We start from the raw sequence: 392 nt of genomic DNA, 5'->3' as shown, positions 1-392 counted from the left end.
AACTAAATGACCAGTGTAAAAGAAAATATTCTAATCACATCTATAGACAGAATATAGCAGGCAATTTCCTTAGCCTATGAAATAGCTCTCCTAAAATTGACTTTGCACTACCATTAAAACCACCACCAAATAAAGCAATGTGGAAATGTCACAAACAGGGCAACAGAAGCTAAGCATACTATGTACAGAAGCAAAAACTGCCCTAATGACTGTGAAGTATGTCGGGATCTCTCGCAGTCATCTTTCTTAACAATTTTCAGCTGTTACATTTTTCCTTATAATTGATACCTAAAAACTACAGCTACAAGAGAGTAATAATTCAGTAATCAGTCTTCGACAGAATGGGTATTGCGAATATTAGAGAGTTTTATTTGATGCATACACCAAAACAG

This window comes from Penaeus monodon, chromosome 25 (genome assembly GCF_015228065.2).
Source record: "Penaeus monodon isolate SGIC_2016 chromosome 25, NSTDA_Pmon_1, whole genome shotgun sequence".
Classification (NCBI taxonomy): Eukaryota; Metazoa; Arthropoda; class Malacostraca; order Decapoda; family Penaeidae; genus Penaeus; species Penaeus monodon.
The sequence above is the reverse complement of the archived record's forward strand: the minus strand, read 5'-3'. Positions refer to the sequence as shown.